Genomic DNA, 14,682 nt, shown 5'->3' with positions numbered 1-14,682 from the left:
GTGAACAAATCTCTAATTAGCACTGTGAGAACTACCAGGTTTTATTGCAGGGGTCAACAAATACCTTAAAGGTTCCCAATTTCTGATGCCATTTGACAATTTACAGATATGCCACCCTTCAGGCGATAACCAAGGAATGAATCTTAGGATGGCTTCTCATCCTCGTGTATCCCCACCCCAGTTCCTCCCAGAATTATAATCAGGAACCTTCCAGCCCCATTCCTGGGGTGCTGAGGAGGCAGAGTTTGTACCCTGGAACTGGACCCCATTTGGGAAAGGTAGCCTATTCCTGTATTAGCATCATAGAAAGACCTAGAACTAAGAGAGGGCCTTGAAGACAATCCTTACCCTTCCTGCCACATGCCACAGACTGCACTGCGGCCCTTATGAGCACATGCAGAAGGTTAATCTGGTCGGAAACCTACCAGACCATAGTTTAAGGGTATTTTCACTACAGATTTTAACCAGTTATTATTGTTGTTATTTTTCAATCAGAAGGGGGGGAAATAGCAAGAAGGATGTGGGTGTGTATATTTCTTGGAATCCAGAGGGTGGGTGGGGGAGGGGAGAAGGGAATCCACGAAAAAAATGTCCCCAGTACAAAAGTTGGCAAAACAAGTCGCTCTTTGGAAAAAAAAAAAAAAAAAAAAAAAAAAAAAACTGAACTGTGTAACAGGAGAAATATTTTTCTCTCACAAGGAGAGTGTGTTCCTGAGCCAAGTTTAGACAGAGGAAAAATTTTCCAGCATGTCAGGAACGAAGCTGACGTTCCATTAAGAAAAAAAAAAAAGTGCTGGAGGAAATAGTAAGGGGGAACAGGCACCAGAATTCAGACGGAGCTTTAAATTCCAGACGGGCCGCAGTTGTGAGCACTCGAGAAGGTCCCCCTTTGAAAGCAGACTCTAGTTGATTTCTCTCTTGAGGTCCCAGCCCCAGTGGACATTTCCTGTTCTGTCTCTGGATATTCAAGCCCAAAATTACAAAACATCCTTTCCCTGTGACCAAGTGCTTGGTTCGGAGACCATCCCCTCCCCACGTCAATGATCTCAGTCCTGCCCTCTGCTTCCTTCCGCGGAACCCCTCCCTGACCAGCGGAGCTCGGCTTCCCAAGGAGAGAGGACGGATCTGCTGTAACAGGTGGTGTAAAAGCCAGAGGGAAACTACCTTGGAACCACCGCCGAAGAGGTAGGAACCAGGGGACTGGGCGTTCTTGCTATCGTTTGACGTTTATTGAGCAAAATGAGGCGCTTGTCCTTTAAACCTTGGGCTGAGGGCATTTTCGCTGATGGGTGCGTGTCGTGGGTGGGTGGACGCAGAGGCTACAGTCAGGCATTTCTTTTCCCACTCTCTTTCCAAATTTAACTTGAATTCCTGGGTCCTTGAAAGCACACGTTTTGTTTGAGTTCTGGTGTGGAAAGTGCTATGGCAGAATTCTGAGAATTCCCTAATTTTCTTTGTTTCTTTTTCTTTTCTTTTCTTTTTTTTTTTTTTGGAGTCCCTGGAATGTCAAGGAGCATTCATAAATACAATACCTTCGGCTTTGAATAGATTCAGAGAGAAATGACTGAAGTGGAAGGGCTAGAAAAGGCATTTTGCCACTATGAACCAGGAGCCCGCTGTTTCCCAGGGCCTGATGTTCTCTCCTTCCCTCTCTCCTACCCACCATCATGTATGGGAGCTGTCCCTCCAGGGATGGAGATGTGGCACCTTGCGCCACATCTGTACATTTATGGGCAGAGTCCCACTGTGTGAGGCTTAGCTGCCTGTGGCAGAGCTACCTGGTGTACCCAGAAAGCTGCATGTGGCCCTTGGCTTCCTAGGGACGTGCTCTCAGCAGTCCTTGCTGGAAGGCTAGCTTTGGCAACACATGTGCTGACATTGGACTGACTCAGAGAACTCAGCATGGCTTCTGCACAAGGAGTACCTGAAAATTTATGAAGCAGTCATAAATGAAGCATTTCAAATGCCCTTTCTCTGCACTCCTATGGCTTTGACTTCTCTGAACCACACATTTTGCTCCTTAGCCACATGCTGCTGTGCACCGTTCTCTAACAGGCTAAATAAGAGTGGAAGAATGAATTGAACAAAACTAGTCATAACCTATTAGTTGGTGATCCCAAGACAGCCACTAACTTTTGTTGAGCACTTGCTGTATGCCAACCACCATTCCAAGGGTGGTGAGAATCATCATCATCATCACCCCAATTTTACAGATGAGGAGATTGAGGCTGGAGACACAGAACGTGGTAAGTGGCTGAGGAGGGATCTGAACTGAGGTAGCCTCAGTCTGGAGTCCATGCTGCCATGCTCCGATACCAGGAAGACTGAGGTTTGAGTCTTGGTTCCATCATTGTCTAGCTGGATGATTTTTGACAAGGTAAATGTCCTCAGCCTCAGTTTCCTTATCTGTGAAATGGGATAGTAATAACCCAACCTCACAGAGATGTTGTGAAAGGTAAATTAATTTTAAAAGATTATTTTACTGAAGCAAGTGAACAATGTAAGCAAAAGATTATTTTACTGAAGCAAGTGAACATTATAAGTGCGTTCTTCCCATTCCTGAGACTGTGCACTATGAACGTGGAGGGATCCCTTGTAACTAAAAAGCTTCCAGGTTCAGTAGGAGGCAGCAACAATGTCTTGTTAGGTTTGTACCTTCCACCAGGGACATTGGAGCTCACTTGCCAGCTAGTGCAACATTGTAGCTGCTAGCTCACTAGACTCTAAGCTCCCTCAGGCAGGGTTGGTGTCTTATATACATTTGTTTTTCTTAGAAAAATGTTTATTAAGTTGTGTTCTAAGGACATGTTGACCTTCGGAAAGGGCACAGGCTCCCCTTTGGGGAAGAGTTCAACCAGGAGCCTGTGGGTGCTCCAGGAGCTTCCTCTCCCCACTTCCAACAAAGCGTCTTAACCTGACATATGTTGGGGTGTCAGTGGAAAGAACTGCTCACCTGGAACAAGGAATGTTTTGTGTAGGCTGAAAATGACTGCTTATAGAACAGAGTTGATTTATAGATGGATTTCTAGCTTGCCCCTGTCTAGGCTCTCACTTTGCCCTCCCCGTCCGCCTCCTACTTAATGATCATCTCCTGCCCTGGGGAGCCCACTTGCCCACTTGGGGGCGTGTGCCAGCCAGGCTCAGGAGGTGAGCTCTTCCATCTCCGGCAGCCCATCCTCACATGCAGGGATAGACAAGGGGCAGAACCCCAGAGAGCTTAGATTACAACCTGGCCTCTCTGAGTCTTTTGTGAATGTGCCCTTCCCACTTTTGCTCACAGTTACGGACTGCATGCTCAATAATCATAACAGCTGTTATTGATCTTCTTTAATGACAACAGCTTACTTATTGAGCCAGGCATTGTGCTGAGCACATTACACAGATTAGCTCATGTCCTCTTCACAAAAGCCCCGTAAAGCAGCCTTCGACATGATCCCCACTTTGCTAATGAAGAACCTAAAGGTAGAGGCATTAAGTGACTCAAGGACACCCAGTCAGTTAGTGGTGAAAGTGGGATTGGGGCTCCATGCCCTGAGTTCGAGCACACTGCCTTGAATATTTTTGCAGCTCTTTTTGACAGAGGTAAGGGGGCTATTGTGTGAGCATAGTTCTTTTATATTTTTGGCAAAGGATGTGCCCGAGAGTAGGCTGGGAAGAACAGTGACAGGGCCAGGACAGTATGTTCCATGGAAGGAAGGGTGCCTTTGTGAAAACGTGGAATCTGCATTCTTGTCCAAACTGTATCCCTGATAAACTTGACCTCTTCTCAAGAGGTTGTAGAGTTTAGGGAAAAGAGCCAGCTCTGTAGCCAGACTCCCTGGGTTCAAATCCCAGCTCTGCCACACATAGAAGCTAGATCATTTTAGGAAAATTATCAAAATAATGATATCCTATGTAGAGGGATGACAATATAATAACAGCACCTATTTCACAAATATATTATGAGGATAAAATTACTTTGTCCACATAAAGTATTTAGAACTGTGTCTGGCTCAGAGTAAGAACTCAATAAATATGTTATTATGTGTAAAAAAGGTTGTTGGATTAAACTTAGGTAAGATAGTTGGGTGGCAGTCTGGAAATCAGAAGTAACTAGTGTTTGAGACTGAAATGGGCACCAACAATTTCAACTGTGAGCTGGGGAAGAGAGCGTTTCAGCCCAGAAGGACCCAGGGTCTCTGAGAGACAATTTAGGTCCTATAAAAAACAGCGTAGATGTTCTCCCAGGCATTAAAGAGGTAGAACTGAAACAACAAGTCTTTAGGGTTAGGCTTGCCAAATTGGATCCTTTGATTAAATGAATTATAATGTATTTATCTTTGTAGTTATGGAAATTACTCCCAACAGTTAGACCTATTGTTATTTGAAAAGAATTTGCTTGTTCATTTCAATGACTAAATGACATTGGCTGAACCACTTGTATTTTCAGAGAATGACTTTAGGATTTCAAGCTGAGATATAAAATTTAAGAACGAAATATAGCTGATTAAAAACAAAACAAAACAGTAAGGAGATCATGACTTAACAAAAGAATTTTGTGGCGTTTTTAAAGAATAAACTTTTGAGCACCCCCTAAGTCTAGATTAAATTTGCAATGATTTTGGAAGTAGTGTGTTCTGTTGGCCAACCTTTCCTGGACGTAAAAGTAGGCAAGAAATAAATGAATGACTGACACTTATTGAGCACTTACTATGAGCCAGGCCTTGTGCTAAGTGCTTCATATGCGTGTTTTTAATCCTCATAACCACCTATCAGGTGAGTACTATTATTATCCCCAGTTTACAAACGAGGATAGAAAAGGAAATAATATGCACAAAAAAAGATTTAGAGAAGGAAATAATATGCACAGAAACACACAGCTGCTAAGTGCTAGGGTTGGGATTCTAACGCAGGACGCAGGACAGTCTGGTTTGGCTATGGGTGCTTAAATCTTACATTATGGTTCTAGTAAATCTAATCCTCCCTGATTTAAGCCATTTCTATTTGTTTGAAGAGTGCTGTACAGCTGACCCTTGAACAACACAGGTTTGAACTGGGTGGGTCCACTGACACGCGGATTTTTTTCAATAAATACTGTAAATGTACGAGTATTTTTTAATTAAAATTTTTAAATAACATTTTTCTCTAGCTTACTTGAGAGTAAGAACACAGTATATAATACAATAACACAGAAAACATGTGTTTATCGACTGTGTTACCAGTAAGTCTTCCGGTCAACAGTAGGCTATTAGTTAAATTTTAGGGGAGTCAAAAGTTATATGTGGATGTTCAACTGTGCAAGGATTCAGTGCCCCTAACCTTTGCAATTTTTTAGGGTCAGCTGTATTTGCAAGTGGATGGAGGGAACAGTAACTCTCACAGCATGAGGTCTGAACACAACACTCTTAGGGATCAGAAGACGCAAAGGGCACGTGACAGGGGAGGCACAATGCAATTACATCTAAGCAAGCAAAGTGCGCCAGGCGGGACCAGCCGTGGATCAACCTGTGGAGCAGGTTGTCTTCTTAATCTTTTTTCAGGCACCCCCTGTCTCCAGAATTCCCTTTCCTTTTCTGAAGGGATCTCTGTCACTCTGACAAACACAGAGAAGTTCCCAGCTGTGGCCTCCTACTGAGCCCTGCTCTGCCCCTAACACCCTCAGTATCTCCTATCTAAAACTAGCCTTCCTATTTGTTGTCCATCAAAACCCCCTTTGACCGGTGCCTGACTTTTAGCAAACCACTGGGCAGTGATTAATAAATGAATTGATACACAGTACAGCTCTAGTGGGAGAGTTTCAGATTTCACTGTGGCTGTGAACAGAAGCAGCATTTTGGAGTTAGGGAGACTCTCCAGGCACCCCTTAGCCACACTCCACAGTTGTTAACTGCTTCAAAGCTGGAAAGACAAACTCCTTTCTGAGGGTCTGAAGTCCAGATTGCAAGTTTTTAATGTGTTACATGATAGAGAAGCTGCTTATCTGAATTCTCAAAACATTTAGATCAGACTCAACCAGGACAGCTCTAGGCAGCAGTGTGAAGTACTCGCATGGAATGTCCTTCCGCAGTGCCCAGCACACTCTGTCCTTTTCTTTTTCCTAGTGCCCCTTTTCCTACTTACCTTCTCAACCCCTCAAATCCCCTTCCTGAAGAAGGAAGACTCCCCTTCCTTCCTCATCTCTAGTAAGGCTTTCAGGTCCTTAATTCACTGAACAATCTTAAAGCAGTCATCTCCCAGAATGGGTGTGTTTACAATAAGAATGAAAAAATTTTTTTTCCCTGGAAACAAGATAACATTCGAATTTAGGAATCAATTAGAAGTCTGGGAAGGGTTTCTAAAGATTTTGGGATATACCGTATTTTTCCGTGTATAATGCGCACCCATGTTTTTGGCCCAAACGTTGAGGGGAAAAAATCTTTTGTTTTAATTTTTTTTTTAAGTTTATTGGGGTGACAATTGTTAGTAAAATTACATAGATTTCAGGTGTACAATTCTGTATTACATCATCTATAAATCCCATTGTGTGTTCACCACCCAGAGTCAGTTCTCTTTCCATCACCATATATTTGATCCCCCTTACCCTCATCTCCCACCCCCACCCCCCTTACCCTCTGGTAACCACTAAACTACTGTCTGTGTCTATGAGTTTTTGTTTCTCATTTGTTTGTCTTGTTCTTTTGTTGTTTTTGGTTTGTATACCGCATATCAGTGAAATCATATGGTTCTCTGCTTTTTCTGTCTGACTTATTTTGCTCAGCATTATACTCTCAAGATCCATCCATGTTTTCACAAATGGTCCTGTTTCATCTTTTCTTACCTCCGAATAGTATTCCATTGTGTATATATACCACAACTTCTTCTTTTTTTTAAAATGTCATTTATTTATTTATTTATTTATTTATTTATTTATTTATTTATTTATTTTATTAGTTTCAGGTGCACAAGACAAAGCAAAACTTAAAGACGTTTATCATTTATATCCCTCACACTATGTGAACCCCCCTCCCCCCATCCACTATCCCTCTGTACGTTCCCCAAATTAATTTTCAAACCCCCATGACCATCTTGTGGTTACCGACTATTTTTCAAAACCTCTCACCTTCCCCTTATCCCCACCCCCCCCGCCCCTCTAGCAACCCTCTGTTTTTCCTCCATGTTTCCAAAACTGTCTCTGATTAGTTCATTCACTTATTCTTTTCTTTAGATTCCACATATAAGTGAGATCATATGGTATTTGTCTTTCTCTTTCTGACTTATTTCACTTAACATAATGTTCTCTAGGTCCATCCATGTTGTTGCAAATGGTAAGATTTCTTTCTTCTTTATGGCTGCGTAATACTCCATTGTATAAATGTACCACAGTTTCTTAATCCAGTCATCTACTGATGGGCATTTCGGTTGTTTCCAGGTCTTGGCTATTGTGTATAGTGCTGCAATAAACATAGGAGTGCATAAAGATTTTTGAATTGGAGTTTTGGATTTCTCCGGATAGATACCTAGGAGTGGGATTGCTGGATCATAAGGTAGTTCCATTTTCAGATTTTTGAGATACCTCCAAACTGTTTTCCATAGTGGCTGCACCAATCTGCATTCCCACCAACAGTGCACCAGCGTTCCCTTTTCTCCACATCCACGCCAGCACTTGTTGTTTGTTGATTTATTGATGATAGCCATCCTGACTGGGGTGAGGTGGTATCTCATTGTGGTTTTTATTTGCATTTCTCTGATGGTTAGTGAGGTTGAACATTTCTTCATATGTCTGTTTGCCATCTGTGTGTCCTTTTTAGAAAAATGTCTCTTCATGTCCTCTGCCCATTTTTTAATTGGGTTGTTTGTTTTTTTGGAGTTGAGTTGAGTGAGTTTTTTTATAAATTTGTGATATTAACCCCTTATCAGATATATCATTGGCAAATATCTTTTCCCATTCAGTAGGATCCCTTTTTGTTTTATTGATGGTTTCCTTTGCTGTGAAAAAGCTTTTTAGTTTGATGTAATCCCACATGTTTATTTTTTCTCTTACTTCCCTCGCGCGAGGGGATATATCAGTAAAAATCTTACTCCAAATAATGTCTGTGAAGTTTCTTCCTATATTTTCTTCTAGGAATTTTATGGTTTCAGATCTTACATTTAAATCTTTAAGCCATTTTAAATTTATTTTTGTATGTGGTGTAAGGAGGTGATCCAGCTTCATCTTTTTGCATGTGTCTGTCCAAGTTTCCCAGCACCATTTATTGAATAGACTGTCTTTACCCCACCGTACATTCTTGCTTCCATTGTTGTAGATTAAATGGCCATATAGGCATGGATTTATTTCTGGACTCTCTATTCTGTTCCATTGATCTAGGGGTCTGTTTTTATGCCAGTACCATGCTGTTTTGATTACTGTAGCCTTGTAGTATAATTTGAAGTCAGGTATTGTTATACCTCACACTTTGTTCTTATTTCTCAAGATTGTTGAGGATATCCGGGGTCTTTTGTTATCCCATATAAATTTTAGGATTATATGTTCTATTTCTGTGAAAAATGTCGTTGGTAGTTTGATAGGAATTGCGTTGAATATTATACCACAACTTCTTTATCCATTCATCTATCGAAGGGCATTTTGGTTGTTTCCATGTCTTGGCCACCGTAAATAAAGCTGCAGTGAACATTGGAGCACACCTGTCTTTATGTATAAATGTTTTCAGATTTTTTGGGTAGATACCCAGGAGAGGGATTGCTGGGTCATATGGTAATTCTATTCGTAGTTTTTTGAGGAACCTCCACACTGCCTTCCATAACGGTGCACCAGTCTGCATTCCCACCAACAGTGTATGAGGGTTCCTTTTTCTCCACAGTCTCTCCAACACTTGTTACTATTTGTCTTGTTGATGATAGCCATTCTGACTGGGGTGAGGTGATATCTCATTGTGGTTTTTATTTGCATTTCTCTGATGATTGGTGATGTTGAACATTTTTTCGTATGTGTATTTGCCATTTGTATGTCCTCTTTGGAGAAATGTCTCTTCAGGTCCTCTGCCCATTTTTCAATTGGGTTGTTTGTTTTTTTGTTGTTGAGTTGCATGAGTTCCTTGTATACTTTGGATATTAGCCCTTTATCGGAGGCACCATTTGCAAAAATTTTCTCCCATTTAGTTGGTTGCCTCTTTATTTTGTCGATGGTGTCTTTTGCTGTGCAGAAGCTTTTAAGTTTCATATAGTGCCATTCGCTTATTTTAGCTTTTACTTCCCTTGACTTTGGAGTCAAATTCATAAGATGTTCTTTGAACCCAAGGTCCATAAGTTTAGTACGTATGTTTTCTTCTATGCAGTTAATTGTTTCAGGTCTTATGCTTAAGTCTTTGATCCATTTTGAATTAATTTTGGTACATGGTGACAGATAGCAGTCCAGTTTCATTCTTTTGCACGTGGCTATCCAAATCTGCCAGCACCACTTATTGAAGAGGCTGTCTTTTTTACATTGTATGTTTTTTGCTTCTTTGTCAAAAATTATCTGTCCATATTTATGTGGTTTTATTTCTGGGTTTTCAATTCTATTCCATTGGCCTATGTGTCTGTTTTTCTGCCAATACCATGCTGTTTTGATTATTGTAGCCCTGTAGTATAAGCTAAAGTCAGGGAGTGTGATACCTCCAGCATTGTTCTTTTTTCTTAAGATTGCTTTCGCTATTCAGGGTCTTTTGTGGTTCCAAACAAATCTGGTGATTTTTTATTCTACTTCTTTAAAAAATGCCATTAGGATTTTGATGGGGATTGCATTAAATCTGTGTATTGCTTTGGGTAATATCGCCATTTTAACGATGTTGATTCTTCCAATCCATGAGCACAGAATGTCTTTCCATTTCTTTGTGTCTTCTTCAATTTCTTTTAAAAATGTCTTATAGTTTTCAGCATATAGGTCTTTCACATCCTTGGTTAAGTTTATTCCTAGGTATTTTATTCTTTTTTGCTGCAATTGCAAAAGGAATTGCTTTTTGTATTTCTTTTGCTGAGATTTCATTGTTAGTATATAGGAATGCAATGGACTTTTGTACGTTGATTTTGTAGCCGGCAACTTTACTGTATTCGTTGATTGTTTCTAATAGCTTTTTGGTGGAGTCTTTAGGGTTTTCTATATATAGCATCATGTCATCTGCAAAGTTTGATAATTTAACTTCTTCATTCCCAATTTGGATGCCTTTTATTTCTTTCTCTCGCCTGATTGCTCTGGCAAGGACTTCCAACACTATGTTGAAAAGCAGAGGTGATAGGGGACAGACCTGTCGTGTTCCTAAACGTAGAGCAAATGGCTTCAGTTTTTCACCATTAATTATGAGATTAGCTGAGGGTCATTTTAATTTTTTAATTCAAATTTTTATTTGTTTACACTTAGGTACTTGTTTTTTGTATTATAAAGGAATTTTAGCATTTATTTTTAAACATATTATGGTACAAGATATTTTATGTAACAAATATTTGCAATACACAAGAACAGATATAAGGTATAAGAAATTTTATGTACCAGTAACAAGTTTACGATATTTCTGCATCATAGAAGGCCAAGAACTCTTCATTGTTGCAAGTTCATGGTAAGTTCAACAAAACCTATTACCATATTCCAGAGTATTATTTTGCATATGGATATCATTATTGTTTTCTAGAGTTACACTTTTAACTCATAAGTATAAATAAAAGAGTTAAAAACATTTATATAGCTATGGAATTAGTACTACCCATGTATAATGTGCATCCTTATTTTTCCATCACAAATTTGGGGCCAAAAGTACGCATATACACAGCAAAATACGGTAGGTCCTTCTTAGATGCCTGCCTCTCCCTAAATCACACACACTATAAATCAGTACCCATGTGGGGCCCATCAGTAATTATGGAGGGTCCTAGTTTAATGACTAGGGATGGAGTTAGGAAAAGAGAGGAAATCTGTTCTATATCCCAGGCCACCCAAGATATATGGGGGGGCATGAAGACAAGGGGTTTTACCCCTTTTGCACTTTCAGCCATGGAGGGGTAATAGGGTTATTCTCTTCTTTAGCCTTACCCTCTACATTTAAAAAGAGGTTTCTAGTTGAAAAACTAGACACAATACAGGACAAAATGTCTCAAGGCAGCAGGGGAAGGCTTGTATGTCCATTGTGCAACATGGGGCTCTCCTGGACTCCTAGAACTTTCTGTAGTTTGACTTTCTGGCTAATTATTACCATCTGTGTGATTGCTGGCAGCCGACACTTTGCAGGGCCTGCCAATTGAGTTGTTGGGCCAGCCTCAGGGCTGCACCAGCTGCCGCCAGCTGCTGAGGCCCCTTCAAGTTTTCTTCAGAAACAAGAATCCAGGCCCACTGACTGCTACCTGGCCATTGGGTGAGTGGCTTGCCTTTCTGCCTGCCTCCTTGCCTCTTGCAGTTGGTCGTCTAGAGCCCAATGTGATTTCCTGGTCTCCGGTTTCTTCTTCCAGCATGCCTGTGGTATGTCTGCATGCGTGAGAGAGCACAGCCTGCTCCTTTCCTTGGGCTGGCTCAGTAACCAGTATGCTCAGCCTTGCACAGATGCAGAGATGCGTCATGGAAAAAAGAGGCCTGTATATACTTTAGTAAATAAACAGCTGTCAGGACTCAGGCACGTATCAGATGTAGCCTGGTAAGGCATTTTGTTTGCTTCTTGAATCGTGTGCATTAGGACTGAAAGTCTCTGATCTCCGAGACTTTCTAGTCTAAACCCTTCATTTTCCAGATGAGGAGAATTAGGCCTAGAGGAGTAGTGACTTTCCCAGTGCCCCTCCATCTCACCAAACCAATCTGTACTGCAGATGGTCTCGAGGAGAGATTACAAAAAGCTACAGGGGTGCTGGATATTTCCATTTGCCCTCATAAAGTCATTCATCATCCTTCCCCCACTCTCCTCTGTGTCCAGGAGGCTGACCTGAATGGTTCCCTTGCATTTGATTTCCAATTAGGTTCAGCCAATGGAGACCATGGGCAGGAAATCAGAGGGAGGGAAGAGAGTGATCCGAAGGTATTTATTCCCCTTACTCCTTTCCAGCTGGGTTGTCGTGGGCTAGTAGTGTCCCCTGACTGAAGACCATAACTTCTATGAGATGGCCCTCTCCACACAGCTCTGTCCCTCTGACCCTTTAGGCAGAGGACAGAAGCAGAGAGTCTTTCGCACTGTACAGCTCTGGGGAACTGCACTATCACTCGGTCTCCCAGACTCTACTCAGGCCTTCTTCGTTAAACAGTCCCTTTTCAACTTGGAGAGTGTTACCTGCCGGGGTCCTGACTGATACATGTGGCTTTGTTTATTCGAGGAAGAAAAATCTATAGTCATGACTCCTTTATTTATTCTTGGCTTGACAGTTTCTCCTTGTTTTTGATGACCTTGAAAGTTTTGAGGACTGCTGATCTAGTATTTTGTAGGATATCTCTCAGCTGGGATTCATCTTATGTTTTTCTCATGGTTATAATGGGGCTATGGGTTCTTGGAAGGAAGACCACAGAAGTAAAATGTCATTTCCTTGCATCATATCAAGGGTATGTACTATCAACTTGACTTAACACTATTGGTGTTACCTTTGATTACCTGGCTTGAGGTAATGTTTGTCAGATTTCTCTATTATAAAGTCACTCTTTTTTCCCCTTTCCATACTGTACCCTTTAGAAGGAAGTCACTATGCATAGCCCATGCTTAAAGAATGGAGAGTTATGCATTGCCTCAGTGAGTGTGGAGTACCTATATAAATTATTTGGAATTCTTATTCATGGAAGATTTGTCTCTTCTCTTGATTTATTTATTTGTTAAGTCATTTATTTATATTTGTAGAGATTCATGCTTGTTTATTTTACACTTCAGGTTATAATCAAATACTAATTTATTAATTTTATTGCTCAATTTGTTCCAGCTTTGACTATTGGGAATTCTTTCAGTTGGCTTCTGTGTCCCTTTGTTATACACATACCAATGTGGGTTTGGGTGTTGTTTTTGTTCATTGGTTTGTTTTTTGAGCACTTCTTTATATTCTGCCACTGTAAGACACTCCAGGTTAATCTTATATATTTCCTGCCCCAATCCTAGAATCAACCATTTCTTCAAGTAGCCCTGGTTCCTTTTATCGGAGAACGGTATTGAAAACCAAGATCTGGGTACTAGGTGTGTTTGCTGCTACTGAGACATTGTTGCTCCTAGGCTGTCTCAGCTGATAGAGCAAGAAGATGTGTGTGTGTATACTAACCTGTGTACATACACACACATTTATAACTGTTTCTATATGTAACCATCTGAATCTATATTAAGCAAGACGTGAATTCATACTGATATGCCCAACTCTAATCCATTACTATGTGGATCTTTCTAGACCTCCCTTTGCTTATCTATAACTTCCTATTCCAACATTGAGAAACCTGGCTTCCACCATCTGCCATCCATTTACTCGTTGTTCAATTGCAATATGCGTGTATTATTGAGCTGGGCCTTGTGCTAAGTGCTTCATATGTATGTGGTGTTAGAATTGTTAACACCTGCTCCCATGGGAAACAACTTTATCAGCTAGATTACAGTGTTTATGTACAATTTCTTTTGCCTTTAGTTTTACAGACTCCAGTCATTTCCAAAGTTAGTTAGGTCAGAACCTTTTTCTTCTCTAACCCCTTCAGTGAAGTTGTTTTCATACATTTGTAATATGGTTAGATTGTTTTGTCCAGTCTGCATTCAATCCTGGGATTGAATTATCTCCTAAATGATTTTTCTTTAATTGGCACACATTGGATTCACTCTTTGTGCTGTAAAGGTGTATGGGTTTTCTGTAATGTCGTGTTCCCACCATTATCATATCATATAGAATAGTTTCATACCCTAAAAAAAAAAAATCCCGTGTTTCATGTATTAAGGCTTATCGAGAAATAAAACCTGGGAAAGGAAAAGGAGCAAAACCAAGACTGGGCAGCAGAGCCTTCAGACTGTGATGCAGGTTGGACTAAGTCTCTGCCTGAGCTCCAAATGCAGAGCTCCAAAGCAAAGACTGCCCGTTACCAGGGTCCCATGTTGGGAGAAATGGTTAAGCCTTTATACCATCAGCTGGCTCAGCCATTGGCTGAGGACTGCCAGAGAAGACTCAGCTCAGCTCGAAAGCAGAGGCAGACTCTGCAGGCACTAACAGCTGGAGATTGTCAGATAACCCCCATTCCTTGAAGCTGGGTAGCTAAGTCCTTTCTTGGAGAGGGATCTGAGTTCCACAACACCGTGTCTGCCAGAAATATCTTTGAAAATTCCAGGCAGAGATTGGCCAACCATTGGCCAGGAATCTTGAGCAGAGGATTCGTGATCATGTGAGGTTTGGAATCAGATGATTCCCTTTCAGCTCTTGGGCCCTACGACTGTCCTAACGCCTGGTGTGATGCAGGCAACCAGGAATTCTGTCTCACATTCATTCCACCTTGCTCAAACCCCTGCTTCCCCTTTTGCCCTGCTCTGTCCTAGAGGTAGGATCAGAGCTCCTCTTTTCTCCCAGGGACTATTCATGGAGGTGCCCGGGAGCCAAAAGATGGAGTCTATGGCCCCCACTTCTGCTGCCCACACCTTTGTAGATCTCAGATGTGCAAGAAAATGGTTACAGTATCAATAGCAATGTTGACCACTGATTTGAGCATAGACAAAAAGCTCGGGAGTTGAAATTGAAAAATTCAAAGTGAAGACTACGTAAACCAAATCCTGATTG

General features: G+C 41.2%; 1 protein-coding gene across 15 annotated transcripts in view; it reads left to right on the top strand.

Moving 5' to 3' along the window:
- Positions 1-792: 792 nt before the first annotated feature.
- TACC1 (transforming acidic coiled-coil containing protein 1) overlaps positions 793-14,682 on the top strand; it is a 99,408-nt gene continuing 85,518 nt past the window's right edge. For 2 of the 15 annotated variants that reach the window (XM_019748116.2, XM_019748115.2), the window contains exon 1: positions 793-1,185. The gene's annotated coding sequence lies outside the window, so the exon portion shown is untranslated. Of the gene's footprint in view, positions 1,186-11,185; positions 11,613-14,682 lie in introns of those variants that run through there. The other 13 variants (XM_074329610.1, XM_019748118.2, XM_074329615.1 and 10 more) reach the window with 10 other exon arrangements.

Source organism: Rhinolophus sinicus, linkage group LG04 (genome assembly GCF_036562045.2).
Source record: "Rhinolophus sinicus isolate RSC01 linkage group LG04, ASM3656204v1, whole genome shotgun sequence".
Classification (NCBI taxonomy): Eukaryota; Metazoa; Chordata; class Mammalia; order Chiroptera; family Rhinolophidae; genus Rhinolophus; species Rhinolophus sinicus.
The sequence above is the reverse complement of the archived record's forward strand: the minus strand, read 5'-3'. Positions and strand labels throughout refer to the sequence as shown.